The 14425-nt window shown below is 35.3% G+C and overlaps 1 protein-coding gene across 5 annotated transcripts in view; it reads right to left on the bottom strand.

Moving 5' to 3' along the window:
- Positions 1 to 14425, bottom strand: part of FBXW7 (F-box and WD repeat domain containing 7) — a 220833-nt gene that overhangs the window by 146516 nt on the left and 59892 nt on the right.

Here is a 14425-nt window from a genome sequence, read left to right as displayed (position 1 = left end):
TTTTTTACAACACTTTAAAAACCAAAATGAATGCTTAAACTTTGGCACAATCTTATAAATAACTGAAATTTTACATGTAACATATGGAAAAATAATGAATTATCAAGATACTGGCAGAGTTTACTACACTACAAAAAGAATGAGACTCTATATCAAATCGAATTTAAAAAATTACAGACCAAGCAAACAGTGTGCTAACAATGTCTTAGAGAAGCATTCATATGTTAAATTCTTCCTGTCCGTCAATATACAATGTCATATTCGACATTCTGGTATCTAGCTACCTTTTAAGTAGCACCTAGACGATGTAACTGTATCATCTACAGAGTTAAAGTAGAGCCAGTGAAGTGGAAAGATATTTCACAAAGTATTTATTCTATTTTTATTTTTTAAAAATTAACATAAGGAAGCATTTTAAAATCCACCCTATGCTGGTACTAAAAAAACAAAAATTTTTTACCCATAATAAACAAACAATGTATAAAATGACATATTGATTTTACTATTTACAAAAGTTAGCTGTAAATTTTATAATAAACACAGTATATATCCTTTCAATCAAGTCTCAAGTCAAAATAACCTTCAAAAAGTTCAAATTTCAAGAATAAAGCACTAAATACTAGTAAAGCTCTTACTGTTTGCCAGTCCCATTGCTTAGGACTTGAAAAAACTTACACACACTCTTTGTTAATCACCTCATTAACTCCCCATTTTATCAATTAAAAAAAACAAGGCTTATAGAGACTCAGTCATCTGCTTAAATACAGTAGCCGCCTTTGACTGTACAACCCAATGTCTTTAAGGCACATACTGTGACTCTTCAAAAGCAAAACGAAACAAACAAATAAGACAGAACATGACAATATTAAGTAAAACTGACAGCCTCTTTTAGAGTCAGAAAAAAAAATTTTTTTAATTTCTTTTAAAGAATTACCAGAATAAAAAAATGATCTATCTTAACTAGCAGAAAATGTTACCATACTAGAAATTACAATACCACACATAAAAATAAAATATTTTCTTATGAGTGAGCTATAGCAATAGATTTTCTATCACTACCACTGTTAAAATCAATCAAATGAATTATATCTATCCACAGGTCATGGAAAAAGGAGGAAGAATAAAGTATATTAGAAACCTAAACAATAAAGTTTAAAACAATAAAGCTTCTATAAGATGACAGGAAAATATTGTCATGACTTTGAAATAGGCAAAGATTTCTTAAACAAGACACTAAAATCAAAACACAACAAACTGGACTTCGTTAAAATTAAAGAATTGTGGGAGTCGGCTAGGTGGCGCAGCAGTTAAGTGCACACATTCTGCTTCAGAGGCCGGGGTTCGCCAGTTCGGATCCCAGGTGCGGACATGGCACCGCTTGGCAAGTCATGCTGTGGTAGTCATCCCACATATAAAGTAAAGGAAGATAGGCACAGATGTGAGCTCAGTGCCAGTCTTCTTCAGCAAAAAGAGGAGGATTGGCAGCAGACGTTAGCTCAGGGCTAATCTTCCTCAAAAAAAAAAAAACTAAAGAAGTGTGTTCTTAAAAAAGTGAGAACGCAAGCTACAGAGTAGGAAAAAATATTGGCAATGCACATGTCCAACAAAGGACTTATATACAAAGTGTTTTTTAAAAAAAACAACTTTAAATCACAAAGAAAAAGACAATTTTTAATTTGTCTTTTTTTAAGACAGGCTAAAGACCAAACAAAACTTCACAAAAGATAATTTCAAAAACCAATAAACATATTGAAAAGGAAGGTGTCCACCATCACTAACTATCAGGAAAACAGATACACAACACAAGAAGATACTACTATCCACCAAAATGACTAGCTTTTATCTAAAAACCAGACAATACCAAGTGTAAACGAGAATGTGCAGCAACACATTCTCATACTCCGCAAGTAGAAATGTAAATTGGTATAACAAGTATGGAAAACTATTTGGAAGAATCTACTAAAGGTGAAAATGCACACCCAATGACTAAATAATACCACTCCTGGGTGTACAATCAATAGAAATGTGCACATATGTGCACAAAAAGATATGTACAAGATTTATCATAGCAGCATTATTTTTAAGAGCCCAAAAGTCCACTGGCAGTAGAAGGGAGAAATAAACCATAGTATATTCATACAACAGAATCCTAAACCTCAGTGAAAATGAGAAAACTAATGCCACACACAATATAAGAAACATCTCACAAATGCACTGCTGTGTGAAAGAAACCAAGAGGGGAAGAAAGCATATACACAGATCTTTTTTAAGTTCTATTTTTATTAAATTTAAAAACAAGCCAAACTAATCTCTGACTAAAAAGTCAGAAGAGTAGTTACCTTTGGGGTAAAGAGTTATTTGGGACAGGAGACAGGCAGGCCTCAGAGGTGTTGATATCTTGATCTAGGTTACGGTTACAAAGGTATGTTCACTTTGTAAAAGTTCATCAATATAGAAAAGTTCATCTATACTTTTCTATACGTAAATTATACTTCAATTGTTTTAAAAGTTTATTTTAAAAAATAAAATAAATGAAAAATTACTTCTCAGTAAAATAATTTCAGGTCATCAAACTAATGACATGTAACTCCCTAACTTGAAAATCTGAATTTCCTAACAATGTATTTCAACTTATTTCTAATGACTGCATAAAGGTAAATTAAATATGTCTGGTCATTTCGTATTAAGTTTTTTGTTTTTTGGGGTTTTTTGAAGAAGATTAGCCCTGAGCTAACATCTGCTGCCAATCCTCCTCTTTTTTTTGCTGAGGAATACTTGCCCTGAGCTAACATCCGTGCCCATCTTCCTCTACTTTTTATGTGGGATGCCTACCACAGCATGGCTTGCCAAATAGTACATAGGTCCACATCCAGGATCTGAACCGGTGAACCCCGGACCACTGAAGCAGACCGTGCGAACTTAACAGCTGCGCCACCCGGCTGGCCCCTGTATTAGGTTTTAAGAATAGTTTCAATGTAAATATAAATTTTACTAGCAAGGGATTCCTTCTGATTTTCTATTAATAGCAGAGAAAGTTTTGCATAAAATCTTCCTAATACCTGTTCTGCACAGCCTCAAATTAGGTTTACAAATGTGTAATTTCACACACACTAAAAATATTAATAGCTAGCTCAGAAAATGATTTCAAAAGCAATCAGATGGCAAAGTCAGGTATTTATAAAAACTTTACAAGGCAAACTACTTGGCCCTGTTCCTTAGAAAATCATAGGCTTTTGTAAACCATTAACCTTTTGAAGAAAAGCCTTGCAAATACATATTCTTACATATCTAAAAATTTTTAGGTTAATATTTACAGTGCTTACCTTGTTTATTCAAAATATAAATGGTCTTATCTGTATTTCCTTTTATCCGTTTTTCCATTATCTTTACCTAATAATAATTACATTTTTTTATCTAACCAACTTCTGTTCCTCTCTCTAAATTAAATAACATCATTACGTGATCAAATTTGAAACCTTATCCTTGATGGAAAGCTTCCTTATTACTCACAACAGCCTAGCTGTCTTGAGCTGGTGGACTTTTTTGTTGTATGAGTCTCTAAGACATCAGGATGGCATAGCCTCCAATAGGTCAGTTCCCTGAACAATTCTCAGATGCAGAGCATTCTTTGGACAAACTTTACTTTAGACAACTCATAAACCCTTACAATAACTTTCCTCAGTCTTGGATTGTTTTATCTGTTAAGAGTCTTGCCTGGGAGAGTTCTCTGCAAACCTCCAATCACCCAGAAATGGTTGTCAGGTTTCTACTTGAAGGTAGACAATCTTTAGGTCACAGTTTTGAGACATAAGGTACACAAGCAACACTTTCACAAAACGGATTTTTTTAATCAATTTAAACACCACCCCCTCTCTCAAAGCCAGACACCTGCTTCTTCTAAATTCAGGTACTTATCTTTCTAAATGGCATATTTATACCAAGAAATACTTAAGACAATGCTCCCACTTTGGGCAACTTTTGATATGAACAAAATTGTTAATTTGAGAGGCACCTTAGAACAAAAAGGATAAAAACACCTTCCATCAAGAGAAGTTTGCCTTCCCAAAAGAAAAAGATGAACTGCACAGAGGGCACACATCTCAGCAAAACAAGTGACAAATACTGAAAGGACCAGGATGGTGGTTTAGGGTCCACCTTGAAGCTGAGAGCCAATAGATCCCATCCCAAATCTACAGAGACTACAGAACTGACATGGGTTTATTAGGAAAATTACCTAACTTTATGATTTCTAGTAACACTAAAGACCCCAGAGAGGACAATAAGGATGTAAGCAAAACAGTCGTCCCTAAAATAAAAGATGCAGAATGAATTCAGTGATACTGTTCATTCAGCAATAAATCTAATAGAGACTGCTCATGAATTATAATCATGTAAATAGTGGTATTGAAAAGACAGCATCTTTAAATAGTGCTAATGATATACTTTCCTAGGATACTGTTATTTGTTGCTGTTGTTTTCTTAAAAAAAAAGCAGTGTCTCAGCTAGTCAAAAGTTTTAAGTAGTTAATAGATATCAGATCTTGAATTATCTGGAACAAAGCACTAGAACTCATTTCTCAAACACCCATCACCCGATATCAGATCTTGAATTATCTGGAACAAAGCACTAGAACTCATTTCTCAAACACCCATCACCCATTCAATTTAGCCTAATTACAATATCTCACAAACCAACCGAGAGCTAATCAACAGCTTATCTCCACCTTATACAAAACTGAATCCTGCTATATCCTTTGAATGCCTTCAAAAAACTTCATACCATCATAATTTTTTGTAAAAGATGTAAATTTTTACTTTTAGAATCTCATGTAGCATTTCTATTTCCTTAACAAAGAAAGCACAGCACTCAGTATTTCTCTCTCAAGTATCTTGTCTGATTGCTAGAAAACTGCAAAGCAATGCTTACGCAATATCTCCAACAGTTTGAAAAGAGTCCCTCAACATTCTGATGACATCCTCATAGACACTACCAACAAATTAAAAAAGTAAACCCATGGTACTTTTAAAATATCTGATTCGCCCCAGTTGTTAAAACACCACAAAATATAAGTTTCAATACAACTTATCTGCATTTTTATAATCCATTTCACTACACAATTACACCATTATAAAATTATGCCCTCACCATTTTCTTCAACATTTCCACAAACCTTAAAAGTACTTCTAAATTCCTCACAGTTCTTGTTAATTGACAATTTTTACAATATACTTCTTATGAAGCCTGTGCCTTATATACCTTTGACTGCCATCTTCATATTCCTTGATTATTTTATGGCAGTGACATACAACCACTGTGAGAATTCTAATCCTCTCACAAAATACGAAGCTTATTTAGAAACAAAAACTGCTGCTCAGATTGATATCTGCAACTGGGAGATTCTGCAATAAACTGAAACTTTATGGAGTCCTAACATCTCACATAATCCGTAAGACTACAACTGTTTAAACTGAGTTAAAAATATAAAGAAGGAGAGGCCGGCCCAGTGGTATAGTGGTTAAGTTCACGCACTCCGCTTTGGCAGACTTTACGCACAGCTCATGAAGCCACACTGTGGCAGCATCCCCCATACAAAGTAGAAAAAAACTGGCACAGCTGTTACCTCAGCGACAATCTTCCTCAAGCAAAAAGAGTTAAGACTGGCAACAGATGTTAGCTCAGGGACAGTCTTCCTCACAAAAAATAAAAAATAAAAAAATAAGGAAAAGAATGTTATAATAGCTGAGAAAAGAGTAAACGTATTAACTTTTAAACCTTGTGCTATAAAACGTAATGCATACTATCCTAAAGAAACGATGGGTTTCCCAAAATCACATCCATCAATACTATTTAACAAAAGAGAAAAACAGAAGCTCAAAAGGATTTATTTGAAATAATATAGTTAGTAAAAAGCAGGCCTATCTAGAACCAAGTATTCTGAATCCCAAAATCCTTTCTATTCCCCCACTGGCTACAGAGCAATTCAGATTTAAGGTGTAATCTTATAAAAAGGTTAAAACGTTTTCCTTTTCCATTCAAAAACAAATTATTCCAACCAACCAGGGAGGGATATACATTCTTTGCAAGTGTGTAGGAAACATTCACCAAAATAAAACAAGTTTTGACAAATTTTTTAAAAATTAGAAGAACAAAAATAATACAAACTATATTATCCAATGGAATTAGGCTAGAAATGAGTAGCAGAAAGATAGCCAAAAAGATCCCAAATATAGTATTCAAAAACACATCTAAATAACCTATGGATCAAAGAGGGCTCACAAACAAGTAGGGTTTATGGCAGGAATACAAAGCTGGTTCAAAATGTGAAAGTCAAACAACGAAGGAGACCAGATTAACGAACTAACCAAGAAAAACGATTATAACGATAGCTACAGAAGAGGCGCTAGACAAAACTCAGCACTCATTCCTGATTTTTTTTTTTTTAAAAAAACTCTTAGCAAAGTAGGAATAAAAGGGAATTTCCTTAACCTAATAAAAGGCATCTAAATAAACCTAAAGTTAATTTTATATTTAATATTAAAAGACTAATAAAAGACCAGGAACAAGGAAAAGGCATTTGTTCTCAGCATTTCTATTCAAAATTGTACTGGAAGTCCTGGTAAGTGCAGTCAGGAAAGAATAAAATATAAAAGACATACAGATTGGAAACAAAGCAATAAAAACTGTCCTTATTCATATGAATGTCTACATAGAAAATTTAAAGGAATCTACAAAAAATTCCCAGAACTAATAAACAATTTTAACAATGCATAGAATATAAAGTCAATATACAAAAATCAATAGAATTTTTATATACTAGCAACAAGTTAGTATATTAAAACTTTTAAAAGCAGTAGCATTTACAACAGCATCAAAAATATACTTAGCTATAGATATACAAAATTTGTGCAGGATCTTTATGCTGAAAACTCAGAACACTGACAAGAGTAATCAAAGACCTGAGTAACTGAAAAAATATACCATGTCCATGAATTGGATGGCTCAATTCTCTCAGATTAATATATAGATTAAACACAATCCCAATCAAAATCTCAGTAGAATATCTTTGTAGTTATCAACAAGTTGATTCTTAAATTTATATGGTAAAGTAAAGGGACTAGAATATCCAAAAACAATTTAAAGAACAAAATTAAAGAACACTAAATAATTTCAACAACTAATGTAAAGCTACATTATTCAAGGCAATGTGGTATTAACAAAAGTCTCGTGTCTCCTATCAGTATCCATGAAATTATGGTTGAGCAGTTTGTTAGATTTGTTAGTCTATGCCCCAACTATAGTCAATGAAGATGAAATTGAAAGTTTCTACACAAGCATCCAAGAAGAAATTGATTATACACCAAAATATGACATGCTGATCATTATAGGTGACAGGAATGCAAAAGTAGGAAATAATGCGGAATCAAATGTCACTAGAAAATTTGGACTGGGATCAGAAACAAAGCAGGAGACTGGCTCATGGATTTCTGTGAAGCCAACAATCTGTCCATGGCAAATACTTGCTTCAAGCAACGAAACATGTATACATGGGTATCACCACACGGCCAATGTAGAAATCAAATAGACTATATAATTAGAAGCAGGAGATGAAGAAGCTGTATTGTCTCTGCCAAAACAAGACTAGGAGCACACTGTGGTACTGGCCACGAACTTTTTATATCAAATATCAGAGTAAAGCTGAAGAAGAGCACTAAAATTAGGAATATAGTGCCAAAATATAATGTAAACAACATTCTTGACAAATTTAAAGCCCATATAAAAAAACAGATTTGCATGGCTAAACTTAATTGACCAAGAACTGGAAGAACTATGGACTGAAAACAGAAATATTTTAATAAGGAAGAATTCAAAACGATAATACCTGAAGTAAAAAGAAAAGAAAAATCAAGACAGATGACAGAAGAAACACTAAAATTTGTTAAAGACAGGTGAAAAGCAAAAGGTGACAAAAGCAGGGTTAGAATCCTGAAGGAAGTTTTTCAGTGACTATCACATAGAGATAAAGAGAAGTATTATAATGGCCAATGCAAAGAGACAAAAGAAAATAACAAAAAACGAAGAACAAGAAGTCTCTTCCGGAAGATTCAAGCAATCAAAGGGAAATTTAAAACTAGATTAGGAATGGTAAACGACCAACAGGGAAACACGCCATCTGATCAGGAGAACATAAAGGGAAGGTAGAAACAGTACACTGAAGATCTACATAGAAGAGACAAGGATGACAGATTCCTTTGAAGAAGATTCCTACGAGGAAGACCACGTAATTTTAGAAAGTGAAGTGAAAGCTGCCATGAAAGTACTAGGAAGAAATAAATGTCACCAGCGCTAGATGGGATATTGATAGAATTATTTCAAGCCACAGAGCCTGAATCTGTCAAAATCCTAACAAGAATATGCCAACAAATATGGAAATCAAACAATGGGCTACAGACTAGAAATGCTCAATATATATTCCAATCCCCAAAAAAGGACATGCCAAGGAATGCAGTAAGAATAGGACCAGTGCTCTAACCTCCTGTGCAAGCAAAGTAATGCTCAAGGTGCTGCAACAAAGGTTTTTACTTTACATGGAGCAATAAATGCCTGATGTCCAAGCTGGACTTTCAAAAGGGAGAGGTACATGAGATCTAATGTGATTATTCGTTGGCTACTGGAGTGCTCCAAATAATTTTAGAAGAAGGTTATTTTTTATAGATTACAGTAAAGCATTTGCACAGATCATGAAAAGCTACAGCCTGCTCTGAAAGAAACAGGCATGCTTCAGCATTTTATTGTCCTGATGTGTAACCCGTATTGTGGACAAGAATCCACTGTCAGGACAGAATATGGAGAGACAGAATGGTTTCCTATAGAGGAACGTATCAGACAAGAGTGTATTTATCTCCCTGTCTGTTTAATCTGTATGCAGAACATATCAGATGATAAGCTGGGCTAGATTCAGATGGAGGAGGAGTGAAAATTGGTGGAAGAAATATCAACAATGTAAGATATGCAAATGACACTATCTTATTGGCAGAAAACAGCAATGACATGAAACAACTTCTGATGAAAGTAGAAGAAGAAAGTGCCAAAGCAGGACTGCAACTGAACATCAAGATGACAAACATCAGCAAAGTGATGTCAGCATCACGGCAGAGTGAGTTTTCCCAGTAATCTTTCCTCTCCAATAGACAATGAAAAGCACATTCACACTCCAACAGAGGACATACAAACACAACACAAATAATGTCAGAGAGACCCATGCAGCCATACAACCGAGGGCAGAGAGGCTGGAGCCCCCCCTCGGAGGAGGTGGAATGAGGTAAGAAAACTTTACTTCCTCCCCTAAAGACTGCAATCTAGGACCATGGGTGGCCTCCAACAGGAAAGGAATGGGGGAGGGGACCTTTGTTCATGGGAACATCAAAGACTCCCAAGGGCCCTTGCAGCCTAGAGAAAAGCCCTCTACCAGGGCAAAAACTTTCGCGGGGAGTGATCTTATCAAGCCAACACCCCAGGAGAGCAGATAGCGAGAGCAGAGGGAGAAAACCCTGAGAGCACACAGGAGAAAGCACCCCTCCCCCCACCCGCTCGGTGCGGCTCCAGCCCCTGGGATTTTGGCTGAAGTCAGAGGGCTCAGAATACGTGGCTCTTGACCCCCACCCAGTGGTAATAGGTGGTAACTGTGACCAAATAACAAGAGGATGCTAAAAACAGAGCCACTCCCTCTAGCAATATCAAATATTATATTAGATCTCCAGACCAGAGAGAAAATGACAGGTTCTCAGAAACCAGTACTGAAGACACAGAAACACATAATCTAAATGACAAAGAATTTAAAACAGGTATCATCAAAAAACTCAACAAGGTAAAAGAGAATGTAGAGAAATAATTCAACAAGTTCAGGAACTACTTCACAAAAGAGACTGAAACCATAAAGAAGAATCAATCAGAAATATTAGAGATAAAAGACACAATGGAAGAAACAAAACAAAATATGGATTCCCTGAATGCTTGAGTGGACACCACAGAGGAGTGTATCAGCATAATCAAAGATAAACATGTTGAAATGCTCCAGATATTGGAGGAGAGAGAACTAAGACTAAAAAGAAATGAAGAAAGTTTCCAAGAAGTATCTGACTGAATTAGGGAATGCAACATAAGAATTACAGGTATTCAAGAAGGAGAAGAGAAGGAGGATGAAGTAGAAAGCTTATTCAAAGAAATAATAGCAGAGAAATTTCCCAAACCTAGGGAAGGAAATCCACATGGAAGAGGCTGCCAGATCTCCTAAAGATGTCAACATAAAAAGACCTACTGCAAGGCATATAGTAGTGAAACTAGCAAAACTGCATGACAAGGAAAGAATACTAAGGGCAGCAAGGCAGAAGAAAATAACCTTCAAAAGAACCCCCATCAGGCTTTCAGCGGATTTCTCTGCAGAAACCTTACTGGGTAGGAGAGACTGGAATGACATATCCAAATCTTTGAAGGACAAAAACTTTCAGCCAAGAATACTCTATCCAGTGAAAATATCCTTCAGGTATGATAAAGAAATGAAAACTCTCCCAGAGAAACATAAGCTAAGGGAGTTCATGAGAAAAACAACTTAGGAGGGGAAGAGGAAAGGGACTGAATCGGCTTAGTCTAAGGAAATTAGAGGCCATCAGAAAAGTGACTATCTTACCCACGAGATTATGAATACAAACCTCAGGGTAACCATTAAATAAAAAAGCAGAACAGAGACACAAATAATAAATAAGCAGAAAACAAAGAAACACAATATAAAAAACTACATAACTCAATTGGCAGACCAAAATACACAGGACAAGAAACAAAGGAAATGTAGGAGAACCAGAAAATGAGTGACAAAATGGCAGCATTAAGCCCTCATATATCAATAATCATCCTAAATGTAAATGTACCCAATAAAAAAGACACAGAGTGGAGAGATGGATTAAAGAACAAGACCCACCAATATGCTGCCTCCAGGAAACACATCTCAGCTCCAATGACAAACACAGACTCAGAGTGAAGGGAGAGAAGACGACAGTCTAAGCTAACGGCAAACAAAAGAAAGCAGGTATCACAATACTTATATCAGACAAAGTAGACTTCAAGATAAGACAAGTAAAGAGAGACAAAGAGGGGCAGTATACAATGATCAAAGGGACATTTCATCAAGAAGAAATAACACTTATAAATATCTATGCACCCAACATAGGAGCACCAAAGTACATAAAGCAAGTATTAATAAACCTAAAAGAAAACATTAATAATAACACAAAAATAGTAGGGAACCTCAACACTCCACTCCACTCACATCAATGGACAGATCATCCAGACAGAAAATCAACAAGGAAACAGTGGAATTAAATAGACATAATTAAGACAGTTGGACTTAACAGACATACATAGAACACAAAAACAGCAGAATATACATTCTTCTCTAGTGCGCACGGAATATTCTCAAGAATAGACCATACATTGGGAAACATGGAGAGCCTCAATAAATTTAAGAACACTGAAATAATAACAAGTCTCTTTTCCAATCACAATGCTATAAAGCTAGAAATTAATTACAAGAAAAAAGCTGAGAAACGCACAAATACGTGGAGACTAAACAACATGCTATCAAACAAGCAATGGATCATTGAAGAAATTAAAAGAGAAATCAAAAACTATCTGAAGACAAATAAAAATGAAAACATACCATACCAACTCATATGGGATGCAGCAAAAGCCGTATTAAGAGGGGAATTCATCACAATACAGGCTCACCTTAACAAACAAGAAAAATCCCAAATAAGCAATCTCAAACTACACCTAACTGAATTACAAAAAGAACAAACAAAGCCTAAAGTAAGAAGGAGAGAAATAATAAAAAGCAGAGCAGAAATAAGTGCTATTGAAAAAAAAAGGCAGTAGAAAGGACCAATGAAACAAAGAGCTGGTTCTTTGAGAAGATAAATAAAATTGACGAACCCCTAGCCAGACTTACAAAGAAAAAAAGAGAGAAAGCTCAGATAAATAAAATTAGAAATGAAAAAGGAGAAATAACAACAGATACCACAGAAATACAATGGATTATAAGAGAATACTACAAAAAACTATATGCCAACAAAATGGACAATCTAGAAGAAAGATAAATTCTTAGACTCTTAACAACCTCCCAAAGCTGAATCAAGAAGAAATAGAGAATCTGAATAGATCAATCACAAAGAAAGAGATTAAAATACTAATCAAAAGCATCCCAAAGAATGAAAGCCCAGGACCAGACAGCTTCCTGGGGAATTCTACCAAAGTTTCAGAGAGGATTTAATACCTATCCTTCTCAAGCTATTCCAAAATATTAGGGAAGATGGAAAGCTTCCTAACACATTCTACAAGGCCAACATCACTGTGATACCAAAGCCCAACAAGGACAATGCAAAAAAGGAAAACTACAGGCCAATATTGCTGATGAACATAGATGCAAAAATCCTCAACAAAATAATGGCAACCTGAATACAGCAATACATCAAAAAGATCATATATCATGATCAAGTGGGATTTATACCAGGGATGGTTCAACATCCACAAAATCAATCAATGTGATACATCACATCAACAAAATGAGAAATAAAAACCACATGATCATCTCAATAGATGCAGAGAAAGCATTTGGTAAGATCCAACAGCCATTTATGACAAAAACTCTTAACAAAATGGGGATACAAGGAAATTGCCTCAACACAATAAAGGCCATATACGACAAACCCACAGCCAACATCATACTCAATGGAGAAAAACTGAACGCCATCCCTCTAAGAAGAGGAACAAAACAAGGATGTCCACTATCATCACTCTTATTCAACACAGTACTGGAAGTTTTGGCCAGAGCAATTAGGCAAGAGAAAGAAATAAAAGGAATCCAAACAGAGTGAAGAGGTGAAACACTCACTGTTTGCAGACAACATGACCTTATATATAGAAAACCCTAAAGAATTTCATTCTTTCGATTTCATTTACAATCGCAACTAAAAGAATAAAATACCTAGGAATAAATTTAACTAAGGAGGTGAAGGATTTATACAATGAAAACTATAGGACATTATTGAAAGAAATAGATAATGACATAAAGAGATGGAAAGAGATCCCATGAGAGAAAAGATAGTCTCTTCAAAAAATGGTGTTGGGAAAACTGGACAGCCACATGCAAAGGAATGAAAGTAGACCACTGTCTCATGCCATACAAAAAATAAACTCAAAATGGACCAAAGATTTGAAGATAAGTCCTGAAACCAGAAAACTCCTGGAAGATAATATAGGTAGTACACTCTTTGACATCGAACTTAAAAGGATCTTTTCGAATACCATGTCTTCTCAGACCAGGGAAACAAAAGAAAAAATAAACAAGTGAGAGTTCATCAGACTAAAGAGCTTCTGCAAGGCAAACGAAATTAGGATCAAAACCAAAAGACAAGTCACCAATTGGGAGACAACATTTGCAAATCATATATCCGACAAGGGGTTAATCTCCATAATATGTAAGGAACTCACACAAGCGAACAACAAAAAACAGCCCGATCAAAAAACGGGCAGAGGATATGAACAGACATTTTTCCAAAGAAGATATACAAATGGCCAATAAACACATGAAAAGATATTCAACATCATTAATCATCAGGGAAGTGCAAATCAAAACTACACTAAGATAGCACCTTACATCTGTTAAAATGGCTATAATCACTAAGACTAAAAATGACAAATGTTGGAGAGGATATGGAGAGACGGGAACCCTACACTGCTGGTGGGAAGGCAAACTGATACAGCCACTATGAAAAAACAGCATGGAGATTCCTCAAAAAACTAAAAATAGAACTACTATATGACCCAGCTATCCCACTACTGGGTATCTACCCAAACAACTTGAAATCAACAATCCAAAGTAACATATGCACCCCTATGTTCACTGCAACATTATTCACCATAGCCAGGACATGGAAACAATCCAAGTGCCCATGGACTGATGATTAGATAAAGAAGATGTGGTATATACATACAATGGAATACTACTCAGCCAGAAAAAAAAATCATCCCACTTGCAACAACATGGATTGAGTTGGAGGGAATTATGCTTAGCGAAATAAGCCAGACTGAGAAAGACAAACACCAGATGATTTCACTCATATGTGGAATATAAACAAGCACACGGACAAACAAAACAGTTCAGTGGTTACCAGGGGAAGGGGGGTGGGGGCTGGGCACAGGGGGTGAGGGGAGCACCTATGTCGTGACAGACAACAAATAACGTACAACTGAAATTTCACAATGATGTAAGCTATTATGAACTCAAATAAAAAACAAAGATGATAAAAATCACAACTACAGAAGAACTACACAGCTTTAATATAGACAATGAAGACAATGAAATTGTTAAAGATTT

This window comes from Equus caballus, chromosome 2 (genome assembly GCF_041296265.1).
Source record: "Equus caballus isolate H_3958 breed thoroughbred chromosome 2, TB-T2T, whole genome shotgun sequence".
In the NCBI taxonomy this organism is placed as follows: domain Eukaryota; kingdom Metazoa; phylum Chordata; class Mammalia; order Perissodactyla; family Equidae; genus Equus; species Equus caballus.
Note: the sequence above shows the minus strand (reverse complement) of the source record. Positions and strands in the feature narration are given on the sequence as shown.